Genomic DNA, 26134 nt, shown 5'->3' with positions numbered 1-26134 from the left:
CCTCCCTCATCCACCCTCCCCACCCTCATGACCCCTGATAAATTATAAATTATTATTATTTTCTTATCTTACACCAACAGCTGTCTCCCTCCACCCATGTTTTTGTTGTTCGTCTCCCTTACAGGGGGTAGGGGGGATAATATGTCGATCATTGTGATCTGTTCCCCGTATTTCCCTCCACTTCACCTTATGCTCATGGTACCAGTACTCCCATTATTGTTCTTGAGGGGTTTATCTGTCCTGGATTCCCTGTGTAAAGAGCTCTTATCTGTACCAGTGTCCATGCTCTTGTCGAGCCAGATTTGTAAGGTAGAAATGCGGTCATGATAGTCGGGGTGGGGGAAGCATTAAAGAAGCAGAGGAACGGTGCATGTCTCATTGGTGCTATCCTGCACCCTGACTGGCTCATCCCTTCCTTGTTACTCTTCTGGGAGGGGATGTCCAATTGTCTACATATAAGCCTTGGGTCTCTACCCCCCTACCCTCACTCACATCGATATGATTATTTGTTCTGGGTCTTCTGATGCCTGATACCTCATGCCATCGAGACCTCAGAATCACACAAGCTGGTGTGTTTTTTCCATGTGGGCTTTGCTGCTTCCCAGCTAGATGGCCACTTGTTTATCTTCAAGCCTTTAAGACCACAGATGCTATATCTTTTGAGAACCAAGTATCATTAGCTTTCTTCACCATATTTGCTTATGCACCCGTTTGTCTTCAGTGATCGTATCAGGAAGGTGGGAACCCACTGATATGATTTTTAGTTCTTTGATGTCTGATAACTGGTCCCTTCTACACCTGTGGTCAGACAGGCTGGTGTGCTTCTTCCATGTGGGCTTTGTTGCTTCTCAGCTAGATGGTTGCTTGTTTATCTTCAAGCCTTTAAGACCGCAGATGCTATCTCTTTTGAGAGCCGAGTATCATTAGCTTTCTTCATCACATGAGAGTAGCACAACTAGAAAGTAAAAGGAAATCGAGGAAAGAACTAGGAGGCAAAGGACATTTATAGAGGTATAAATACAGGCATGTACATATGTAAATATATGTATATATAACAATAGGGGCTATGTACATAGTTCTATGTACATATATTATATGTTAAATAATAAGGTGGCAGATGGACATTGGGCCTCTACTCAAGTACTCTCTCAATGCAAGAACATTTTGTCTAATAGCCTGGCATTCTATGATGCTTACCTTCCCAACACAATCACTGAAAGTTTTACTTTATGGAGAATATTTTCCTGGAAGGGAAGACTAATTTATTTGAGAAGAGAGTAGGCAGGTATCATAGGATGGGAGTGATGCCAAGCCCAATAGAGACATCTTTCATCCTGGATGCTTCCCAATGACCTCTGAAGATGTGCTGCCATTTTGCTGATTTTCTCATGGGTTTTGGATCTCCACTTCGCACTCACTCTCACTCATTCACATTGATATGATTTTTCATTCTGGGTCTTAGATGCCTGCGACCAGATTACATCAACAACTCATGATCACACAGGCTGGTGTGATTCTTCCATGTGGGCTTTGTTGATTCTCAGCTAGATGGCCACTTGAATATCTTTAAGCCTTTAAGACCCCAGATGCTATATCTTTTGATAGCAGGGCACCATCAGCTTTCTTCACCCCATTTGCTTATGTACCCATTTTGTCTTCAGCGATCATGTCAGGAAGGTGAGCATCACAGAATGCCAGATTATTAGAACAAAGAGTTCTTGCATTGCAGGAGTACTTGAGTCAAGGCCCAATGTCCATCTGCTACCTGAATACTTAACATATAAGTACATAGATCTAAGTCCCCATTGTCAAATATAAATATATCTACATATGTATTTAGATCGCTATTAATGCCCTTTGCCTCCTAGTTCTTTCCTCTATTTCCTTTTACTTTCCTCTTGTCCCACTATCATGTTCAACCTTCATTTGGGTTTCAGTAATTCCTCTTGGTTAAATTGCCCTTGATCAAGCCCTACCAGGCCTTCTACACCCTCCTTGCCATTGATTTTAGATCACTTGTTGTTTCCTTGTCCCTGGGTTTGTTAAACCCATTTTCTTTCCCCCACCTCCCCCTCTTCCGTGTCCCCAGGAATTGTCATCCCGTTGTTTTCTCCTCCAGGTTGTTTATCCTACCTATCTTATCTCAATAGACATGCAGAGACAATAATATGCACAAAACAACAAAGCAAAACAAAGCAACAAAACAACAACAACAAAGCCCAACACACATACACACACACAAAGAAAAGCCGGTAAATAGTTGAAGGTCTGTTTGTTGAACTTTAGGAGTGTTTTCCGTCTGATGGAGTGCCATGCCCTGGCCACACATACAGTCTATTTTTGGTACTCCCTGGGGACTTCATTGCTCTGCTCCCCTTGCTGTTCTGTTGCACTCCCTTAGTGTTTTGCCTCGGTGTGGTGGGGTCAGATTGGGTGCAATTCCCACAGTGTGTGTCAAATGCTGTCCCCCGTAAGTGCTAGAGGTTTCTACACCAAATACACACAAGGCATTCTATCTACTACAAACGGAAAGCAATTCAAAACTCACTACGTGACAAAAAGAGGTTAAACCTGTATGGACTTGCTGTGCTATTTCTGAACTTTGCTTTCATTAATGGATTAAATGTATTTTTATATCAATGTTATAGTCATTCTTGTGTACGTCTTGGTTTCAGCCAGTTAGTGCCACCTCTAAGGATGTTTCTATCCTGTCTATACATCTTGAATTGCAGTGTAGTGCTCTGAGGAGTTCAAACTCACTCACTGCCATGAGTCAATGCTGACTCGTCTCGACCCCTGCTCGTGGATTTTTGAGACTGTGACTGTTTAAGGGAGTAGGAATTTCAGTCTTTATCCTGAGGAGCTGCTAGTGGTTTTGAACTGCTGACCATGCGGATCACAGCCCAACAAGAAGTCACTACACCACCAGGGATCAAAGATTAATTTGTTAAAGACTAAGCTCTCAGACACAGAGGCTTCACATTTACTTCATTAGGAATTGAGGTTTGGATATGTTTGAGGGATAATACCATGGCTTTTCCCAACCATATTATTGGCTTACAATTCACATATCATACAATCCATTTTATTTATCAAGTTGTATTTCCTCCCAACTTCTGGGTGGGATATAAAATAGTATTTTAACAAAGCCTATTTGTGGGCCACTGGACATCCCCTTACAGAAGGGTCTTGGGGAGGAGACAAGGCAGTCAGGGTGTGATGTAGCAACGATGAAAAATGCAACTTTCCTCTAGTTCCTAAATGCTTCCTCCCCCCCTCCCACTGTCATGATCCGAATCCTACCTTGTAGGTCTGACTAGACCAGAGGATGTACACTGGTACAGATGGGAACTAGAAACACAGGGAAGTCAGGGCGGATGATCCCCTCAGGACCAGTGGTGTGAGTGGCGATACTAGGAGGGCATAGGGAGGGTGGGTTGGAAAGGGGGAGCCTATTTCAGGGATCTACATGTGACCTCCTTCCTGGGGGACATACAAAAGAAAAGTGGGGGAAGGGAGGCGTGGGACAGAGCAAGATATGACAAAATAATAATTTATAAATTATCAAGGGTTCATGAGGGAGGGGGGAGAAGGGAGGGAGGGGAGAAAATGAGGACCTGATGCCAGGGGCTTGGGTGGAGAGCAAATGTTTTGAGAATGATGAGGGCAACGAATGTACAAATGTGTTTTACACAATTGATGTATATATGGATTGTGATAAGAGTTGTATGAGTCCCTAATAAAATGATTTTTTAAAATAAATAAACTGATTTTCAACTCAATCTTGACCAAAATGGCCCATCTAAGATCCTTTAGATCCACTCCCAAACACCAAACTCGTTGTCTTTACATTGATGGTGACTCAGTGACACCACAGGACAGAGCAGGAACCTTTGTAGGTTCCTGAGAGGGAGCTCTTTGTGGGATGAGAAAACCTTGTCTTTCTCCCTCCAAAACATGGCTGGTGCTTTAGAACTGCCAGGTTTGGGATTCACAGCCCAACACATAATCCCCTGTGCCACCAACGCTCCTGGTCAGCTCTCTTAGGCCATGATTAAAAGAGAGTCTCCTAAAAGCTGAATTTTTATTTGTTCGTAAATCAGTACGACTGAGATTTGCTACAAGACTACGCTGACTTTCTACCTTACCAAACATGATGACCTTTTCCAGGGACTTGTCTTTGTTGATGTGTCCAAAGTACGTGAAACAAAGTCTCGCTATCCATTCCTTTAAGGAGCATTGTGACCATGCTTCTTCTAAAACAGATCTGTTCAATCTTCTGGTTGTCCACGGTACTTTCAATATTCTTTGCCAGCACTGTAGTTCAAGTACATCAATTCTCCTTCGATCTTGCAAAGGGTCAAAGAAATGGGAACATCACCTTCAGAAGTATATAGACCTAAAGAAAGAAATGTTGAGAAACAATAGCTTCACATTTTGATATTTTTGTTTAACAAAGGTTTCTCATGTTTTGTAGCAGTACTTTTAGACTGACCATTGAAAGGTCTGTGTTTTTTTCATTGTTTAATTGGTTTTATTTGTTAGTTCTTTTTAAATTGTGTAGTGTGTGTGGTCTTCACAGGTAAATAAAAATTTTTAAGTGTGTAATTAAGTAGCTTAAAATGTTAATGTTGTAGTGAAGAAAGAATATGCCAATAAAAGGAAACATGATTATAAAATCTAATATATGAAATTTTTTAAAACTTGTTTTAAAGGCATGAGTATACTTCTGTAAACATAATTATGTTGAAATAAAGTTTGTTTTTTAAATAGGCAATGTGCCTTCATATCACCAACTAAAGACAAAACATTCCTCTAGTTCTTTAATGGTTCCTCCCCACTACTATCATGACCCCAGTTCTGCCTTACAAACCCAGCTAGACCAGAGTGTGCACACGGGTACAGATAAGAGCCTTCCACACATGGAATCTAGGACAAATAAACACCCCAGTAACAGTCATGGGAGTAGCACTACCATGAGGTGAAGGGGAAGGTGGGGGAAGAAGGGGAGAAAGGGTGAACTGATCACAATGTTCAACGTATAACACACACATACACACACACACACACACACACACCACCCCCGGAGGGTCACGAATAACAGAAACGTGGGTGAAGGGAACAGCAGATGGTGTAAGATATGAAAAAATAATAATTTATCATTTATCAAGGGGTCACGAAGGTGGGAGAGTAGGGGAGGGAGGGGAAAAAGAGGAACTGATACCAAGGGCTCAAGTAGAAAGAAAATATTTTGAGAATGATGATGGAAACAGATGTACAAATGTGCTTGACATTATGTATGGATGGATGGATTGTGATAAGAGTTGTATGAGCCTCAAAAAATGATTTTTAAAAAGTTTTGAAAATGAGGATGGTAACTTATGTACAAATGTGCTTGACACAATGGACACATGTATTGTGATAAGAGCTGTAAAAGCCCCCCCCCATGATATTTTTTAAAGTAGGCAATGTGGAATATGAAGCATACTATACTGCAGTGTTTCCTTAAGTGGGTTATATTGCCCAGTGGGGGGCGCTAGAACCCTGGGGTGCTGCTGTGAAGGGCAGATCCCTACACTACACTTTATCCCAGATTATGGGTCACAATATAAAGGTTTTTAATCTGCATAGGGTGCTGAGTAATTCTTTTTCTGGAAAGGGGGCGGTAGGTCAAATACACCTGGGAACTATTTGACAATGTAATAGGATTTGAACAAGTTGTGCAGTATCAGAAAGGAGGATCCACTGGACTTCACTGCTGCCTTCGGTCTCCTTTGAATAGGACAGGCAAAGAGGTTTTTGATTAGTTTCCTGGTTTCTGAGTCAAGTTCACATCAGTATAAATTTAATATACCAAACAAACTCAACTTACTGCTGACTCATAATGACCCTGTAGAACAAGGTAGATCGGCCCCTGTGAGATTCTGAGACTGTAACTCTCGGTGGAAGTAAAATCCTGTCTTTTTCCTTCGGAGCAGTTGTAGTTCCATACTGCAGACTTAGCCACGACACTACCGGGCCCTTACATGTCATTAATACTGCAATACTATGTAAATAAAATATAAAAGTCATCTGTTACTTGCCATTTGTATTTATGTACATTTATTGATTTTTATTACCGGAGCTGATAGGCAAAACGCGGAAAATTACCATACTTACAAAACAAAATGCAAATGTTCTCAACCTTTTATATCGTGGATGTAAAGAGAGGGAAGTCATAAGTCAGTCAGGAGATAGGGAGATGGGAGGGGGAGAGGTCGTCAGGGAAGGTGAAGAAGAGATTCTGGCTGCCCTGGAGTTGATTCCGCCAGGCAGGACACAGTAGAACTGCTCCTGAGTTCCAGACACTGTAGCTCTTTACAGGAGTAGAAAGGTTTATCTGTCTCCCCTGATATGGCTGGTGATTTCGAACTATGCTAGTAGGGTTCTTTTTTTTTTTTTTTTAACAATAGTTTCATTGTTTTTTATCCGTCATTATTTAGTATTTTTCATTAATATCTTTAAACTCTTATAACACAATCTAGTTTTGTGTACTTCTTTTATCATTCTTTTCCCCCAAGTAACACTTCTTTTATTTTTCATATAAACTTTAAATCATAAATAGCTGCAGTAAAGCACCCCCCCTTTTTTTTAAATCACTTTACTGGGGGCTCTTACAGTTCTTCTAAAAATCCATAAATCAATTGGATCAAGCATATTGGTACATATGTTGCCACCACCATTTTCTAAACATTTACTTTCTATAATTTCTCTATTTACTGTCCCTCCCCCAACCCTCATGACCCCTTGATAAATTATAAATTATTATTTATTTCATATCTTAAACCAACTGCTGTCTCCTTTACCCCGAGGTGTCTCTCCCCCTCTTCTCCCCACCTTCCTCCTACCGACTGGGTATCACTACTCCCATTTCTGTTCCCGAGGGGTTTATCTGACTTGGCTTCTGTATGTAGTGAGCTCTTATCTGTACCAGTATATATGCTCTAGCCTAGCCTGTAGTGAAAGGCAGGATTGGGGTCATGATGCTAACAGGCTCTTGAAAAGTAGATTGGGGATGCTATTTATTTAATACTGCCCAGTAGGCATAGCGGTAACGTGTTGGGCTGTGAGCCACAAGTTGGAAGTTTGAAACCACCAGCCACTCAGCTGGAGGAAGATGAGGCATGAAGCAGTGAACCAACAGAGAGGTCTGCGGGCTGGCCTCAATCGCAGCAATGTGGACCCCCCTCCCCGAAGAATTCACTACAGAGAACAGCACTGAAGAAGAGCTGGGGAGAGGGGCGGGTCTGCTCAGAACACACAAGGGAGCAAAAGAAGAGGGAAAGAGAGAAAGAGAAGAGAAAACCGCATCCTGGCCCACCAAGCCCCAAGGACAATATTCCTGCTGGAGCAGCGCCATCATGAGACACGCCATGCCCTCACTGACCCATAAGGCTCAGTGAGGGAACTGTACCAGGTCTACCTCCACCAACACCAGGCTGAAAAAAGGGAAGTGAGCAGAACAGCAAGGGGAGCAAAGCAATGAAGTCCTTAAGGAGTCCCCAAAATAGACTTCAGGGGCAGAGCTTGGCACCTCATTGGGCTCGATCAGAATTCATAAAGGTCAACAGACAGACTTGAACTATCTACATAGATGGACTTGGAAATATCTATAGGCTCTCCCCGCCCCCAGGTCTATCTATGTAAAATAGGAAGGATAAACAATCCTGAGGAGAAAGCAATGGAAGCGAAAGTTGAATGGGGAGGGAGGCAGATCTGGGAGAGGGGGAGGTGGGGAAAAGAGAGTGGGGAGCCAACAAACCCAGGGACAAGAGAACAAGTGATCTAAAATCGATGGCGAGGAGGGCAGAAGATGCCTGGTGGGGTTTAATCAAGGACAATATAGCTGAGAGGAACTACTGAAAACTGAATAAAGGTCAGACATGATAGTGGGACAAGAGGAAAGTAAAAGGAAATAGAGGAAAGAACTAGGAGGCAAAGGACATTTATAGAGGTATGAATACAGGTACATACATATGTTAATATATTTATATATAAAATGATTGGGATATAGGTTTATATGTTAAGTATTAAGGTAGCAGATGGACATTGGGGAAGTACTCCCTCAATACAAGAACACTTTGTTCTAATAATCTGGCATTCTGTGATGCTCACCTTCCCAACATGATTGCTGAAGACAAAATATGTGCATAAGCAAATGTGGTGAAGAAAGCGGATGGTGCCCACCTATTAAAAGATGTAGCATCTGGGGTCTTAAAGGCTTGAATGCAAACAAGCAGCCATCTAACTGGGAAGCAACAAAGCCCACATGTAAGAAGCACACCAGCCTGTGTGATCACGAGGTGTCAAGAAAATCAGGTATCAGGCATCAGAAGACCCAAAATAAATAATCGTATTGATGCAAATGAGGGGGGTGTGAAGTGGAGACCCAAAGCCCATCTGTAGACAACTGGAACTCCCTTCACAGAAGGATCATAAGAAAGGGATGAACTGAGCACCCTGGTGGTGTAGTGGTTATGCATTGGGCTGCTAACCGCAAGGTCTGCAGTTCAAAACCACCAGCTGCTCCTAAAAACAAAAAGAAAGAAAGAAAAGGATGAGCCAGCCAGGGTGCAGGATAACACCAATGAAACATACAACATCCCTCTAGTTCTTTAATGTTTCCTCCCCTCCCCCCCACTACCATGACCCCATTTCTACCCGACAAATCCTGCTAGACAAGAGCATGTGCCAGAGCTGGTACAGATAAGAGCTCTAGACACAGGGAATCCAGGACATATAAACCCCTCAGGACTAATAATAGGAGTAGCAATACCATGAAGGTAAGGGGAAGGTGGAGGGGGAAAGAGGGAACCGACCACATGATCAATATGTCAACAGCACCACCACCCCCATGCTCCCCGGGGGGATGAACAGCAGAAACATGGGTGAAAGGAGACAGAGGAGGGTGTAGGATAAGAAAATAATAATAATTTATCATTTATCAAGGGTTGATGAGGGTGGGTGGGTGGGAGAGGTGGAGAGAGAAATGAGGAACTGATGCCAAGGGCTCAAGTGGAATGAAAAGGTTTTGAAAAGGCTGATGGCACCATATGTACAAATGTGCTTGACACAATGGATGGATGGGATGTTCTACGAGCTATAAGAGTCCCCAGTAAAATTATTTTAAAAAACAAAAAAGAGTTACAATCTCAGAAACTCACAGGGGCAAGTCAGTATGAGTGGGCATGGACTCAAGGACAGTGAGCGAGAGAGTAGATAAGTCAAGAAAGAGTGGAGCTTATAATTACACTCACTGCCAACACGTTTAAAAGGAAACAACGGGTGTCAAGACGGGGAGGGGTGGAAGGAGGTGTTTGGAGAATGAAGCAGTAAACTAGTTTCCTTTTTTAATATTTAGGACCAATCTATAACTTTTGGTTGTTTTTTAAACAAGTACATATATTGCCTTTATAACTTATTTTCCTTATAGAGTTCCATCATTTTACTTTTATATAACTTCTAGATTAAAGGCACATAAGGAAAATAAAATACATCTATTTTTTAAAATGTTATAATATGAACATTTATGTTTTCCAGATGATGCTAAATTTCTGCATGGTATTATTTCCCAAAGAAACACCAACCCACATCCCAAAGCAACAGAAAAGCAATTTAGACCTTGGCTGCAACGTCAAGAAAACATCAACGGTGGATTCCTTTCATAAAACACAACAAAGCCTGGTAAAGTCTTCAGTTCCCTGACCCTCTCTCACGATCTTACACCACCTGGCCCAGCACATCCACACTCACGCCCATTGACTTCATGCAGACTCAGAGCGACCCGATAGGGCAAGGTCTGTGTGCCCCTGGGAGCTTCTGAGGCCGCAACTCTTCCCGAGAGTGGAAAGCCCCACCTTTCTCCCAAATCTCCTACCTCTCTCCATTTCATTCCTTATCACGAGGAGAGAGGCAAGTGTTGATAGGTAATTCTCTGCAGCATTGTTTCACCAGCGGATTCTAAAGATGGATTAGGGATGATGTAAGTGCTTCCTTTAGGGGGGGGAAGACTACCATCATTGAAATATTATCGATAGAGGCATGCCAAGTTCTAACTTCAAAAAAATCGATCCCAAATGAACACTGGCGACGTAACCGGCCAACTTCCAGCTGTGAACGTGTAAGGCTCTCTCCTCTAAACATCTCACAGATACGAATCGAGTTTATTCATCCTTCTGTGTCCTGAGCCAGCAAAGTCCTTCCCACACATGAGCAGTGTCTCACACAAGAAATGAATATGGAGTTGTTGACATTATGAATAAGAAACAGCATTTAGGGGAGAGGGCATGCAGAGAAGAAAGGGGGAGGAAACATGTTTCCTCAGGATCTACGAGGGGCAGATCCAATGCCTCTGAGCGGTGATCCACCCTTCCAGCTTCTTTTCCAGATGAGTAACTCCCACGAGGAGATGAAGGCAAACGTGGAGCAGTGAAAGTGTCAGCCTTCCATATGAGTCTATTATTTCCCACTGTTTAAGTAAGAGCACACACACACGTCTAAAAATATCCTCGTGTCGCTTACATTCATAAACTGAGGCATTTTCACAAACTGGGGTGGGTGGGTGTCAAAAGTACCATTTGTCAGGGTTGTATCGAAGTGTCAGGGTTGAGAGAATGATTAAAAGCCATCATGGAAACGGTGTGCGAGCGCACACACGCGCATGCACAATCTGTGTGTATTTTTAGCTATCATACAGACACACTCAAAGATGCCCACTAGATGGCAAACCCACACCTCAAATGTCAATGATTACTGGGGAGCCTTCCCTGGACACTTGACGATTCATTGTGAACATGTAGATTCTGACTCAGTTACCCTATAAAACAGGGTCTGTGTGCCCGGGGGGTTTCTGAGCCCTAGTGGTGTAGTGGTTACCACTTAGGCTGTGATCCACATGGTCTGCAGATCGAAACCAACAGCAGCCCTGGAGGAGAAAGACTTTGCTTTCTACTCCCGTAACCAGTTACAGTCTGGAAAACCCACCGGGGGTCGTTATGAGTCTGCATTGGCTCAATGTCTATTATGTGTGTGTCTATAAAGATGCAGATAATATATTAAATTAAATCCCCTTACTAGACCATCTGATTTCATATTTAGGCTTCACAACAAATTATGGGATTGATGAAGTCACGTTTTGACCCCCAAGTAAGTCAGGCACATAATCAGAAAGTATTTCCAACTCTCCCTAGAGGAAGAAGCAAAGGAGAGATCTGCCCCCCGCCCTGAGGGACTTAGCTGGCATAGCACATGTGGTTTTCTCCTGCTCATCCTTCAGCACATTCTTGATATGCACCAATCTCTCCCACACCCAGCCACCTGGACCGTTTTCCACTTCCTAAACAAGTCCTGGTCTCACCTCCCTCTCTCAGTGCCAGAAATGCTAGTCTGGTTCTCACAGTCCTCTCCCCTACCCGGCACTCCTACGTTAGTGCTCCCATCCTGCTATCCACCCTTTCTCTGAGCCCCACCGCCACCCCAAGAACCAGTCCTGCAAAACATGAAAGCCGGTGAGAAAAGATGCCCAGGGTGTTAGTCTCGGTAGACTGCAGAGACAAATTCATGGACACTCATATGTGTCTAAGAAAGAGTTTTATATACAAGAGCAATTGAATATTAAGAAAACATCCCAGCCCATTCCAGATCAAGTCTGATATTAGCCGTATGTCCGATACCAATCTATAAAGTCTTCTTTGGACTCATGAAACACATGCAACGATGCCAAATGCAGGAAGATCACAGGCCAGTAGGTGGGAAATCTTGTGGATCCAGTGGCGTTGTAAGCATCTCAGCACTGACAGGGGTCTCCACATGGCTTCTCCGGTTCCAGAGGTCTGGTTCCATCAGCCTCTCACCATATGTCTTCTTCTTAGGAATTTCTCACAAAGAGTGAGCCAAGAGAGAGTGTGTCTCCTACCTCCAAGGAGGAAATACAGGAGTTCCCAGAATCCTCAGGAGAAGGCCATGCCCACACCAAGGCCTCATTGGCTATATCCCGATTGACAGGCTAGACTACACCCCCATACTCTTTTTTTTTAATTTTAACAATTTATTGGGGCTCATACAATTCTTTTCACAGTTCATACATATACATACATCAATTGTATAAAGCACATCTGTACAGTCTTTGCCCTAATCATTTTTTTCTCTTTTCTTCTTTTACATTTTATTAGGGACTCAAACAACTCTTACCACAATCCATACATATACATACATCAATTGTATAAAGCACATCCATACATTCCCTGCCCCAATCATTCTCAAGGCATTTGCTCTCCACTTAAGCCTCTTGCATCAGGTCCTCTTTTTTTTTCCCCCTCCCTCCCCATTCCCCCCTCCCTCATATGCCCTTGGTAATTTATACATCGTTATTTTGTCATATCTTGCCCTATCCGGAGTCTCCCTTCCCCCCTTCTCTGCTGTCCCTCTCCCAGGGAAGAGGTCACATGTGAATCCTTGTAATCAGTTCCCCCTTTCCAAACCACTCACCCTCCACTCTCCCAGCATCGTCCCTCACACCCTTGGTCCTGAAGGTATCATCCACCCTGGATTCCCTGTACCTCCAACCCTCATATGTACCAGTGTACAGCCTCTGTCCTATCCAGCCCTGCAAAGTAGAATTCAGATCATGGTAGTTGGGGGGAGGAAGCATCCAGGATCTGGGGGAAAGCTGTGTTCTTCATCGATACTACCTCACACCCTAATTAACCCATCTCCTCTCCTAAACCCTTCTATGAGGGGATCGCCATTGGCCGACACTTGGGCCTTGGGTCTCCACTCTGCACTTCCCCCTTCATTTAATATGATACATATATACATATATACACATACATATATACATATACACATATATACACATACATACACACACTTATATCTTTTTTTTGCATGAAGCCTTAAACCTGGTCCCTTGGGCACCTCGTGATCGCACTGGCCGGTGTGCTTCTTCTCTGTGGGCTTATTTGCTTCTGAGCTAGATGGCCACTTGTTCACCTTCAAGCCTTTAAGACCCCAGACACTATCTCTTTTGATAGCCGGGCACCATCAGCTTTCTTCACCACATTTGCTTATGCACCCATTTGTCTTCAGCGATCCTATCATGGAGGTGTGCAGTCAATGATATGATTTTTTGTTCTTTGATGCCTGGTAACTGATCCCTTTGGGACCACTCGATCACACAGGCTGGTGTGTTCTTCCATGTGGACTTTGTTGCTTCTGAGTTAGATGGCCGCTTGTTTATCTTCAAGCCTTTAAGACCCCAGTCACTATCTCTTTTGATAGCCGGGCACCATCAGCTTTCTTCACCACATTTACTTGTTCACCCACTTTGGCTCCAGCCGTTGTGTTGGGAGAGTGAGCATCATAGAGTTCCAATTTAATAAAAGAAGGTATTCATGCATTGAGGGAGTGTTTGAGTAGAGGCCCAAGGTCCTTCCGCCACCTTAATACTTGACCTATAAATATAGACACATAGATCTATTTCCCCATCCTCCTATATATATTTGTATGTACATGTCTTTGTCTAGACCTCCATGAATGCCCTTTGACTCCTAGCTCTTTCCTCCATCTCTCTTGACCTTCCTCCTGCCCTACTACCATGCTTCATCGCCACCTGGGCTAGAGTATACCTCTTCTCTAAGCAACCTTACCCTTGATCATTTCCCACCAGGCCTGCCACTCCCCCTTCTCTACCATTTGGGGTCCCATGTTTTTCCCTTGTCCCTGGGTTTGTTAACACCACTTCCTTACCCCCCCACCCCCCCACCCCAAGTCCCCCCGGAACTGTCGGTCCCGTTGTTTTTCCTCCAGATAGTTCATCCAGCCTGTCCTATTCAGACAGACCTGTGGAGTCACTAACATGCACGAAAACTAGACAGAGGAAAACAAAGCAACAGTATACAACCAGACAACAAAACAACAAAAACAAACCACTGAAAAAGAACAGAACAAAACAGTTCACAAGAGAAAAGCTTGTAGTTAGTTCAGGGATCGTTTGCTGGCCCTTAGGAGCGTTTTCCAGTCCAGTCTGTTGGGGCACCACGCCCTGGCCCCAAAGTCCACTTTCAGCATTCCCTGGGGACCTTGCCACTCCATTCCCTTGCTGTTCCACTGCACTCCCCCAGTGATTTGCCTCGGTGTGGTGGGATCAGGTGTCAGGTGCAATTCCCACACTGTGTCTCCGGTGCTGTCCCCTGTATCGCCCTTAGTCACTGAGGGGCATCATGTCTCATAGTAGCGCCAGCCATGTTGTTCTCTCTGTGGACTGGCTGCTCTACTCAGGAACATCATCATCACGGCCTGGTGGGCCAGGCTGTGCTCCACTCTCTCCTCCTGCCCCTTCATCTGCTCCCGTGTGCTCTGATCAAATATGTCCATCTCCCATAGCTGCAGAGTCAATGTTGTCCTTTGGAACAAATTCTTTTCAGGGGAGGGGCACCCCCACACTCTTAATCCTCAAATTGACATCAGACTATATAACTATCACACCCAGCCTCCCAGATCCCACTGTGTCCCCTGGGAAGACTGCAGGTGCTGTCATTCTAGTTTTCTGGCCAGGAAAGTGAGCGTGCCATAGAGGCGTGGATAGTGTCTTTCCATTGACTTCCCTGAACCCAGTGTCTCCCATTACTGAAGCTACACTGGTAACTAGCTTAACCAAGCGTTGAGTATTAATAGAGTTCGCAGACTGTCTTAAAAACTCCAGCCTCGGGTTCTAAGTTATAGAAGGGAGAGCCCACTATCATCTAGTGATTCCAACTCCTAGAGACCCACATAGGGTTTCCAGGCCTGTAAATCTTTATGCAAGCAGACAGCCTCATCTTTCTCCTGCACAGTGACTGGTGAGTTTGAACTGCTGGCCCTGAGTTCAGCAGCCCAGCACCCAGCCCACACCACCACTAGGGTTCCTTTGCAAAAAGACAAATTCTCCATCAAACCCTTTGTAAAGGTATGAGAAGGGAGTGTGCAGAGGAGCCGAGCCCAAGAGACAGCCAGTGGGGGTGCAAGCCTATTACAGTGGTTCAGAGAGCTTTCCTTCTTTGGACACCCAAGAACTGTCTTCCAAAGATGGAGAGAAGTGAGAAAAAGGCCCTCATTCTCTACAATCAGGTGAAACCCTGGTTATTTTTTACAGCTATCCTCATAGATCCCCTTTCTGCCTCATAGCAACCTTATTGTAGAAGAATGGCCATCCATAGATGAACCATGCGTGAAAGAATAGCCCAGGTGGATTTGAGACTGTAACTCTTCACTGAAGTCGCTGTTGGCGTTGGTGTTAGGTGCCCTTGAGCCTGTTCAGACTCACAGCGACCCTATGCACAACAGAAGGGGACTCCTCCCATCCTGTGCCATCCGCACAATTGTCCCTACATTTCAATGCAGCCACGGCGTCAACCTATCTGGTCGAAGGTCTTCCCTTTGGCTGCCCCACTACGTCACAAGCATGATGTCCTTTCCCACAGAGTAGAAAGCCTCCTCTTTTACCCATGGAGCAGCTGGTGGTGTCTAACTGCTGCTCTTGGAGTTCCCAGCCCCCAATGCAACTACTAGGTCATCAGGGCTCCGACCTCAGGGTCCCTATGGGTGAATAAATTCGATGGCAATCAGTTTGTTTCTTTGTCTGTTTGTGGCTTTAAGTCTCCTTTGGAAGTCACTGGTAAAATGGGCATCGATTTGCATAAAGTCCCAATTATTTGCAAAATACCAGCGACCAACTAGAGACACAGATCTTTTCTGGGCTCTAGCAAGAAGAAAGGCTTTTTTTTTTTTTTAGGTTAAACTGTTACCAATGTGATCATGAGAGTAATGTTTCCAGTTTAGAATGAGGGGCTATTTCTGCTTCCTAACTATGTTAGTCATATTTCCTATAGGAAGAATCAGGACCCACCCTTTGGTGTGGTTTCTTAATGGGGTAGAATGTGGGAAACCTGGGCTTCAGGGGAAAGTGGCCGCTGGGTCTCTGGGAGGGATTCTTTTCAAAGCAAATCCAGGAGTGCTCGTGTTATGTGAAAATGTTTGTAAAGGCACCTGAGGTGGCTCACCACTTGAAAACCACAACCAAACTCATTGCCCTCCATCCAGTCCACAAGGACCAACTTGAAGGAGATTTTAAAGGCCTAGAGTTGGAGGAGAAGCCTGCGGTTGCTATGCATAATCAGGTCTCCTGAAATCAGGAGAGGCTCCCAAGAGATCAAACTAATTATGCATGTTTTACTTTTAAGGAGTGACTAAGCAAATGAGGCTTGTATTTGACTAGCTTGTTTCAGAGTCAGTGTGGTGAATTAAAAGGAGCCCAGGAGGTGCAGGGGTTAAGCTCTGGACTTAACCCCTGCCCACTGGCTGCTCTGCAGGAGAGCGACAATGACAGGGAAGTGGCAGTCTGCTTCCATAAAGATAACTGCCTTGGAAACCCAATGGGGCTCTTCTACGCGGTCCTATAGCTCGCTGTGAGTCTGAATACATTCATCCATCACAGGTTTGGTGAAGAATTAAATACTATGTAGTAAAAATGGGGGAAAAATCCATCTGTCTAGGGTCTTCCTTTTTCTCCTACCCCTCTACTCTATGAGGTCCTTCTCCAGGGATTGGTCTCTCCCGACAACAGGTCCAAAGTATGTGAGAGGAAGGGTAGCCGTCCTTGCCTCTAAAGCGCATGCTGGCTGTCCTTCTTCCAAGACAATGCCCATCACAAATGAATGGATAAACAAAATGTAGTATATATGTGCAATGGAATAGGATTGAGCCACACAAAGCAATGAAGTCCTGCTTAAGTGGAGAGCAAATGCTTTGAGAATGATTGGGGCAGGGAATGTGCGGATGTGCTTTATACAATCGATGTATGTATATGTATGGATTGTGATAAAAGTTGTATGAGCCCCTAATAAAATGTTTTAAAAAAATAAAGCAATGAAGTCCTGTTACATGCCACAGCAAGGATGAACCTTGAAAACATTATCTCCGGTGAAATGCATGCTATAAAAGGACAAACGCTAGATGATCTCACTTATATGGAATAGGTAAATATACACAAAATGCTTCGTAGTGGTTACCAGGAATAGGGTTGGAGGGGAGGGAACGAGAGTTGTGGCTTAGGCGGCACTGAGTTTCTGTGAGTGGAATCATGTGGCAAAGGATAATCAGGGCTGTATAACACGAAGAAAATAAAATCTCTGAAATACACATTTAGAATTCATTAAATTGGTGACGGTTTTAGTGTGGATACTTTTGACCACAATTTAAAAAGTGGAATATATTGTTTCGCTTGCCAATGTTGATCGTTTTTGTGGTACTTGTATCTATATACTGCTGGCCCCAAATAAATTTCTGCATGTGGCGCCCCTAGATAAGAACAGCAGCACATCCTAGGGTCGGGCAGATGAAAACCATGAACGCCATGATCAAACTACTTCCCAAGTATCCACGAAAGAAAAGGTTTCAAAGACCTTACATGTTAGAAAATTCCTTTTTTAAATAATTATTTTCCTGGGGGCTCGTACAAGTCTTATCACAATCCATCCATCCATCCACTGTGTCCAGCACATTTGTACATTTGTTGCCATCATCATTCTCAAAACATTTTCTTTCTACTTGAGCCCTTGGTATCAGCTCCTCAAGGAAATTATTTCTTAACAAGAGCTGATGTCTCCTTCTCCGAACATTTTTCCAGGCATGGAAACATAATATAAATAGAGCTATGACAATAAAGTAGCTTAAGGTCTTACGTGTTCGACATGGGGGCGGGAAGAGGGAAATAAGAAAATGACCTTAAAGAGACTAAATGATGCAGGGAAGAGAAAATACCTACGTAGGATTCTCATTTTCCTCTTATCAAACAAACATACACGTGGAACAAAAAGTATCAGAGCCAAATATAAGGGTTCATCAAAAAGTATTGCCGTGTGATTGTAGAAAGCGTCATCAAACAAAACCTCCAACATGTGAAGCTATTGTATTTTGACATGTCCTCCACCTAGGTCTATATATGCCTGAAGGCAGTGTGTCCGTCTCTCTACCCTTCTGTCTTGCTCTATTGTGCATGGGGTCGCTATGAGTTGGGACCAACTGCAACGGCACCTAGAAACAACAAATCCTTCCCTGGGGAACCCTGCACGCTTCAATTTACACCACCATGTCAATCCGACAGTTTGGGCACCCTAAAGGAATTCGAATTGTGTTCCTTTTAAATGGTCTTTGAGAAACACAAAGAAACACGAAGGAGCATGACCAAGGCTGTTGGGTGGATGGAGTCAGGTTGTCCAATGAAATTTTCCTAGGACAGCCTTGTTACCCTCAAAAACTGAGCAGGCACCAGGTGTTGGGCGGGGAACCTTACAACATGAATTTTCTGGCCTTTTTATCACCTGTATAGTTTTCCATTTTCTTTCAACTTCTTCCAAATAAGCCATTAGGATCATCTTGGGAAAACCTATCAAGATTAGACCTTTGGAACCTCAAAAGGCAGTCACCATAATGTTCTGAAAGGCCTTGCTCTGAATTGAACTGGTCCGGCAGACGCCCTCAGGAGGCACCCGTTTTGTTTAGACCTTGCTCGCTGTATCATATTGCTAAATCCATGACTCATCCCCAGATATGGTTTTCTCCATCAAATCATCTTCCTTGGTTTGGATCTTGCTAAAGATTGATGGAAAGAGATAGCTGGTCTTCATACAATCATTTTGTCTCTCGTCCAGCTGAGGCCTGGATAGATGTGAGCTGAAAATGGAAAATTCAGACCCATGTGAAGTCCCACCTCCAGTAGCTAACACCTCAATAGTAAGTCTACAGAAGTCTGTCCCCCACCAATTTGAGACTTCCATCATCGTTTCTTCCTTTCTCAGAATTGACAGTCTTCCCCTGGCTAGACACCTCGGTGAGGTCTTCCTGATCTTCCTTAAAACTTGCTCCATCTGAAAACTATAGTTTTATGCTGGGCACCGTTTTCATAAACTTGTAGCAAAACTTCTATGATTTGGGAAGAGTCCACTTGAGTTTTGTGAAAAGTCTTATATCAACCCTGACCTCAAAATGGGTTTTTTCCCATGACACAAAAAGTACCCTTTTTGGGAGAGGGGAGTGGGGAGGGAGGGGGGAAAAAAAAGAGGATCTGATGCAAAGGGCTTAAGTGGAGAGCAAATGCTTTGACAATGATCGGGGCAGGGAATGTGCTTTATACAATTGATGTATGTATATGTATGGATTGTGATAAGACTTGTATGAGCCCCTAATAAAATGTTTTTTTTTTAAAGTACCTTTTTTTAGAAGGTTCCCAAACAAGAGTGAGACAGGTATGTGACGGAAAGAACTTGCCTGCAGCCATCCACTTGCTAGGTTTCTCGAGTGGGTCATCCCTCGGCTCTTGGCTTTGCACGAGACAGAATTCACGCCCAAACCTGCTTTCAATGCAAGTGGGTTTTAGTAAAGGACAGGAAAATCTCGGGTGTTACAGTCTCAAGAGTCCACGCTATTATAGGGAAGCCTGCCAAACGTGCACGCCTCACTGGGGCTCACAACTGAACACGGCCAACCTCGCGGGACTGCGAGCCCACATGTGGTGACCTGAGGCCAGAGAGTGAGCGGCAGGGGAGAGCCGACCCCGTTTACCCCTATCCTGGCTAGCTAATGTACTGATCATAGAGACACATGTAAACACATTTTCCTTCGATTAATGCTCATGTACAAATTGGAACCGAAGTAGCAAGAATGGACACCAGGTGGACCTGACCCCCTGGCTAACTGTCATGTGGTGAAAGCTGTGGGGACCTAAACTGACACCAAGTACCTCCACACCATCTTCCTCCCACACAGAGGCCTGCGGAGGGAAAGCAAAACCCGAGACCAGGGCCAGAAAGAAAGGGGAGGAGACATGGAGGTCATTACAGAGCGTCAAGGCCTAACAACAAACTGTGTGTTGGGAAAACAATTTTGTTCAAGAGGGCTATTAATAGGGATGTTTTTCCTCAACACTCCCTTCCCCCATCTCCTCCCTTTTGTGTTAAAAGGCGCCTGGCAGATTGGTAAAGGGTTACAGGCAGGAGACAGGAAACAAGGGAACACAATGAACAGGGCGGGGACAGAGCCCCACCCGCCCATGAAAACCTCTTGCTCCTGAATTCGGAACCAGAGCTCAGAACCACAGAGGCACAAGGTTCTTGAATCAGGGCAAAAGGCCAGGTCATCCTGTCCTGAGAACTCTGTATCATACGAGGGATTCAGGCTTTGCTACCCAAGGTGTGGGAGTTTCAGAGATGCGATGGTGAGGGCAAGAGACATCACCCCAAACCCGATTGCTGAGAGAACTCCCCATTGGGTCCTCCGGATAGACCCCAGGCTTCTGGGGATGCTGTTCCCAGGACCAGCCTCCGGCCATCTTTCCCTCTAGGGGACAAAGTAGTGGCCCCCAAGCCACAGGGCCCCAGTTTTGGACTGACAGGGCAACCCTGTGCAGATTCAGATGTCAGTAACAGAGATTCCACCCACGGCCCTTGGCCCTCCCTCTGGCCTTGTGAAGTCTCTTCTCTACACTCTAGGAAGGAAGTCTCCCCGCTGCCGTTGGGCAGCGGCCAGTGCCCGGGTGAAGTGGGACAAGGGCGTTTTGTGCTGCCTGGTCTGTTCGTTTGGGGGCCAACAGCAGACTCAGTTCATCTACCCCACTGTGCTTTTCAGATCAGATGCCACTAGGTTTGGAAGGCATTCTGGAAAACGCAGACGATCTCCCAGCTTCTTGCTTCGGAACAAGATTTCAATATAAAGATATTAAAGTATAACTCAGATATCAGTGGGGGAAGAAGAGGCCAATGAATGACTCCATTTCACCTCTAGCCCTAACCTCATGTTGCCTGTTAGACTATCAAAGGGCATTTCCTTCTGAAAGCCGGGACATGATCCTTGTTGTGTAGAAAATGACTGTTTTATTTTTTTTCTCTCCTTAAAACTCTTTGCCATCAAGTTGATTCTGACTCATAGTCAGCCTATACTCACCCCCATCTTAGAAACTGTAAATCATCTTACACCTTAATCTTTCTGATACGATTCTCAGGTGGGTCATACCTCGGTTCTTGACTTTGCACGAGAAAGAATTCATGCCAAAGCCTGGTGTGTAATCCAAGTGGGTTTTTATAAAGGACAGGAGAAGATTCAGGTTTTACAGTCTGAAAAGAGTGCACGCTATGTCAGGGAAGCGTACCAAACGGCTCACAGGCCACGCTGGGTCCTGCACTGAACACGGCAACCTTGTGGGACTGTACCCACACGTGGTGAACTGAGGCCAGAGACCGAGGCACGGTTGAGCGGGCACAGGAGCCGGGTCAAACGAGAGGAAAGAATCTGCTCTTACCTGCCACAGACCAGGAACGGGGGTCAAAAAGAGACCGCTTTCCCGGCACCAGTTTATTTTAAACCTCTGGCTGGGCAAGCATGTCAAAGGTATTGGTTGACCCCATTGGCTGAATTAAGACCACCTGGCCCTAGTTTGGGCCACCCAAGTGTAACACCCACCTGGCTCAGGGGACTTGAATTGGCACATGCCCAGTTAAAGTCTTTATGAGTAGCTAATTCTTGCTTGATTTTTCTTCCCAACAACTTGTAGGGGGCCTGTGCAGGCATAGGACCGACATCCCCGTGGCCCTGTCTGGCTACCTAACATACCTAAAATACATCTAGTATTTAAAAAACAAACAAACGAAACTGAAGTTCTGAATTTGCAGGCAAGGGCACCAATTAATGTCATTTCATTATAAAAAGTGAATGAGATTTCATTTCTTTATAATCAATTCTTTTTCTTTATCACTCTTCACCCACCATCAGTCCTTTCCCCCCTCCCCCCCAAAATACCTAACGGGTGGTGAAGCAAGTGAATCACATTCTCAGCTGGAGAATTGGCATGGCAGGACAGGGTGTCCCAGCGTTGTTGTTTGTTTGTTTGTTTGTTTATCCTGACCAATGCAGTTTTGCTACTTCAGGAACTGGAAAGGAACTAAAATATACAATGCTTCTGCATTAGGCAGGGTTCTCTAGAGAAACAAAACCAGGACACTTATGATTAGATAGAAGATAGATAGATAGATAGATAGATAGATAGATAGATAGATAGATAGATAGATAGATGATAGCTATTTTTATACAGCATGAAGGAATATAACAGCTAATTAGTCCATACAACAATACAGAGGGCTCAGTTCAACTCACTTTTGTGGCACAGTTAATATACTGGAAGTCCTTCAACTCAACTCACTAGGGCTGCAGGGTCCAAGGTCAAGGAAGCAGACAGCGGAGTTTTCCCTCGGGCAATGCAGGCAGTCTGCCCACAGGCAGCAAACAGCAGGGCAGGTCACTGGGCAGTCAGCAGCTCAGAGCTTAATGAATGAAGCAGGCCTGCACGGGATATAGAACTCAAGTAATGCAAGATGACAGTATCCAACAGCCTCAAGCTCAAGCAATGTACACACCAGCAGCATGGCATGGCAAAGCAGGTCTCAAAGGAACCTCAAGCGCTAGTGACACAATCCACAGGTTGGCTGTCCCATGGGTAGTGTAGCTCACAAGTCAAGGCAGAGAACTAGCTAAGGCAGGCGCATGCTGGTCTGATCACCAGAGAGAGAGAGAGAGAGGCGGGCCTTGCTGAGCCATTTCTCTCTTTGGCCTCCATTCAAACTGTAACCTGATTAATCCCACATGTTTCTATTGGCCAGGTTGGCACAATAAACCTACCTATCATAGCTTCAGAAAAAGAAAAGAAAAAAGTCACTAAGAATAATGGCCAAGTTGGTTCTTCAACTTTTAGGCTGGGAGTGGAATCATTTCAAGGTCTCCTTTTTTCCTGTTCCTATCACCCCACCGACATGCCCTTGGGAAGCTGCTTAGAAGAAAGGCTGGCTTTCCTTGCTACATAGATGCTGGTGCAGTGGGAGATCGGGGTGTTGTTATCCCCAGAAAGCAAAAGGTCTAGGCTTCTAGGCCTGGGAGAACGTTTCTGGCTCTAGCTCCTTCTTTCTCATCAATTTGACCTTCATTCTGTTTGACTTGGAATTGAGCATGTGGACCCCACCACCACCCCACGCCACTCAGGAATCTTACTCAACTTCATTTGGACACGTAGAACCAATGGTTTGAAAAGCATCAGGCAACCTCATGTGTTTCAGAGTAGAAATTTGGTCTGCAAGGACTTCAGCGACTGGTCCTTCAGTCACCAGGAATTGTTTCAGCGGCATCTCTCTGTGGACTTGAACCTCCAACTTTCAGTCAACCGCCCAAGGTGTTAACTGTTTGCACCACCCAGAGTCCTCAGTGCATAGAATCAATTCAAGGAACTATCCCAAAAATGCGAATAGTTGTCTTCTTGAGAAAATATGGGTAATACAATTTGTTCCACCTTTCCACAACATTTAAATAGTTTCTTTAGTGAATATCTCCTGCTTAAAGCTCTTTCTTGGTGTCATCTAAATATTCATCACATGAGATGGAAGAGAGTCTCCTGGATTATCTAAGGGGACCCAGCGTAATCCCAAAAGTCCTTCCAAGGGAAAGAATAAAGCAGAAGAGACAGAGCCAGAGATATGGCGACATGAAAGGACTCTGTCCACACTGGCGGCTTTGAAGATGGAAAATCAGGACCAGTTGTTGTCTAGTCAATTCAGACTCATGGTGACCCCATGTGTGTCAGTGTAGAACTGTACTTCGTCATGTTTTTGATGATGTTTCTTGGAAATAAATCACCAAGACTTATTCTCCCCTGAGGAACCTTTTTGTAGACTCAAACATCCAACCTTTTCCGTTACCAGATAATTTACTCCACACTCAAATAACTCACTGCCATCAAGTCGATGCCCACACACAGTGACCCTACAGGCCAGGGTAGAGCTGTCCCTGTGAGTTTCTGAGACTGGAACTCTTTACGAGAGTAAAAAGTCGCATCTTTCTCACGCAGAGCCGCTAGTGAGTTCAAACTGTCAATCTTGCAATTAACAGACACTCAACGTGTAACCACCTCGACACCAAGCACCTGATAATTTACAGTACCACCTAAATCGAAGAACTCATGCACAGGGAAATATAGTAAAGGATCTTGGAATATGCAAAATTTTGGAAGCTCTCTTACTGTATCTTTCTCGTTCAGGGACCGGGTATCACAGACTTCCCTCTAGAAGAACCTCAGGCAACCATCAGTTCTGACCCCACATGCGTACTGCCACCCAGTCAATGCCGAGTCACAGCAGCCGAAAAGGACAGGGGCGAACTGCCCCTGAGAGATTCTGTAGCTCTTTACAGAAGTAGGAAGCCTCATCTGTCCCCTGAACACCTTTGACATGGCAGCATGGTAGGGGGACATATATCCACCAGGAGGACACGGTCTTAGTGCCTGAGACTGTGGAGTCCAACAAGGCCCGTGGCGAAGAACTCATAGGAAGGCATCTAACCAGTCAGGCATCTGGAGAGAAGGGCGAACTCTGAAACTGATGAGTGCTGTCTCTGGGTTTAATAGACAAACTGGGGAAAAGAAAAGAAAAACAAAATGAGTTCACAGAGGATACAAAGCTCTCCCTGCACCCTCTTTCTGTCTTCTAAAGCTACTGAGTGAAAGCAGAAAAGGTTACTTCCACCCTTGTGTGAGGAGTCCTGGTGGTCTAGTGGGTGCATGTCGGGCTGCTAACTGCCAGGTCAGCTGTGTGAAACTGCCAGAGGCTCCGTGAGAGAAACATGGGCTGTCGATGCCCGTGAAGTGTTGCAGTCTAGAGACCCTCAGGGGCAGCTCTACCCTGGCTGGCAGGGTCACTGTGAGTCGGCATCGACTTGATGGCAGTGGGAAGGTGGGTGAGTGAAGGGGGCAGACACACCCAACAGTTACAGGTGAGCTCATTCATAGGCAAGGACAGGATTCTCCTGGGGTGCCTCTGTGTGGAACGAGTGCTTGCCTAGTACATGTGCACCACGATCTTCTGGTAATTGCATAACTCACGTGATCACCAAATAGCTTAAAGATCCCAGCAGCTAACATGTCCACACTATGTACCAGGGTAAATCAACAAAATCACAGAAGCCTTTCTTTATTAAACAAAAACATCAACATGTGACGCTCCTGTGTTTCCAAGATATTCCTCCAAGGTAGCTCTAGCTCTGCTGGTGTGGTGGGTTAGGCTGCTAACCACAGGGTCAGTGGTTCGAACCCACCACTTGCTCCTCAGGAGAAAGAGAAGGCTGCAAACATTTAAAATCTCGGAAACCCAAAGGGACAGTTCTCGCTGCTGCACAGGGTCACTATGAGTTGGAGCTGACTTCTAATGGCTATGTGGCACTGATGGGTAAACTCTGAGTTTGGTAACTTAAGTTTGTGGTTCAAACCTGCCCGACCATCTACAGGAGAAAAACGAGGCTTTCTGCGCTCATAAAATCATTTCCATCAGCTTCAGTCTTGTTTAAAAGACTACTGGAAAGATGCCGTTGATATCCGCACATTGCTTTTGGCACCTATAGAGCTGAAAGCTTGCTGGGGGCAAGGTTTTCGCTGAAAACTAAAAATGCCCAAACCGTATGAGATCTTAACTTCAATATCTATCAGATCAGTAGTAACTCTACGTCTCTTTCCGCCAGTTTCTGGAAGTCAGTCACGGTTTCCTCATTCATAGATGTTGCCTCATCTTTGAGATCTTCTCAACCTTCCTTCAAACTGACCCATCCCAAAAATCTGGAGTGAGGCAGCATTCCTGAACACTCGTTTCAAAACTTTAATGATGTGAGGAGACGTTCACTTGCGTTTTCTGGAAATTTTTATATATCCGTATTAGCTCTGACATCAAAACCATTCTTTTCCTATGGCACAGAAAATATTCTTTCCTGGTTTACCCCCTCCCCTTTTTTAAGGTGATGATGGGTAAGCATTCGACTGGTAAACACAGGTTGGTGGTTCTAAGCTGTCAGCCATTCTGAGGTAGAATGATGAGGCTGTCTGCTCCGGTAAAGATACACAGCCTCAACCCAAGTGGAAGGTGAATTTTGAGAATGATGAGTGCAACGAATGTATAAGGGTGCTTTGCTCAATTGATGTATGTATGGATTGTGATAAGAGTTGTATGAGCTCCAATAAAAAGATTTATTAATAATAATAAAA

General features: G+C 44.7%; 1 protein-coding gene across 3 annotated transcripts in view; it reads right to left on the bottom strand.

Moving 5' to 3' along the window:
* Window positions 1–26134, bottom strand: part of B4GALT4 (beta-1,4-galactosyltransferase 4) — a 92892-nt gene that overhangs the window by 54987 nt on the left and 11771 nt on the right. For 2 of the 3 annotated variants that reach the window (XM_075542480.1, XM_075542483.1), the window contains one exon: window positions 4149–4399. The exons of the other annotated variant lie outside the window; for it this stretch is intronic. The gene's annotated coding sequence lies outside the window, so the exon portion shown is untranslated. Of the gene's footprint in view, window positions 1–4148; window positions 4400–26134 lie in introns of those variants that run through there. 3 annotated transcript variants of the gene reach the window in all.

Source organism: Tenrec ecaudatus, chromosome 2 (genome assembly GCF_050624435.1).
Source record: "Tenrec ecaudatus isolate mTenEca1 chromosome 2, mTenEca1.hap1, whole genome shotgun sequence".
Taxonomy (NCBI): domain Eukaryota; kingdom Metazoa; phylum Chordata; class Mammalia; order Afrosoricida; family Tenrecidae; genus Tenrec; species Tenrec ecaudatus.
The sequence above is the reverse complement of the archived record's forward strand: the minus strand, read 5'-3'. Positions and strand labels throughout refer to the sequence as shown.